This window comes from Rhincodon typus, chromosome 4 (assembly GCF_021869965.1).
Source record: "Rhincodon typus isolate 14 chromosome 4, sRhiTyp1.1, whole genome shotgun sequence".
NCBI lineage: Eukaryota > Metazoa > Chordata > Chondrichthyes > Orectolobiformes > Rhincodontidae > Rhincodon > Rhincodon typus.
The window spans coordinates 113,806,031-113,806,256 of NC_063335.1; the positions used below are offsets into that span (position 1 = coordinate 113,806,031).

At 51.3% G+C, this 226-nt stretch overlaps 1 protein-coding gene across 1 annotated transcript in view; it reads left to right on the forward strand.

The window, feature by feature from the left end:
* The window catches only part of LOC109926093 (dynein regulatory complex protein 11-like), a 44,271-nt gene that overhangs the window by 10,388 nt on the left and 33,657 nt on the right, over positions 1 to 226 (forward strand). The gene's annotated exons all lie outside the window — the stretch shown is intronic.

Consider the following 226-nt stretch of genomic DNA (forward strand, 5'->3'; position numbering starts at 1 on the left):
GAGTGTGTCTGTAATGAGACTGTGGGAGTGTGTCTGCAGTGAGACTGTGGGAGTGTGTCTGCAGTGAGACTGTGGGAATGTGTCTGTAATGAGACTGTGGGAGTGTGTCTGCAGTGAAACTGTGGGAGTGTGTCTGTAATGAGACTGTGGGAGTGTGTCTGTAATGAGACTGTGGGAGAGAGACTGTGGGAGTGAGACTGTGGGAGTGTGTCTGCAGTGAGACTGT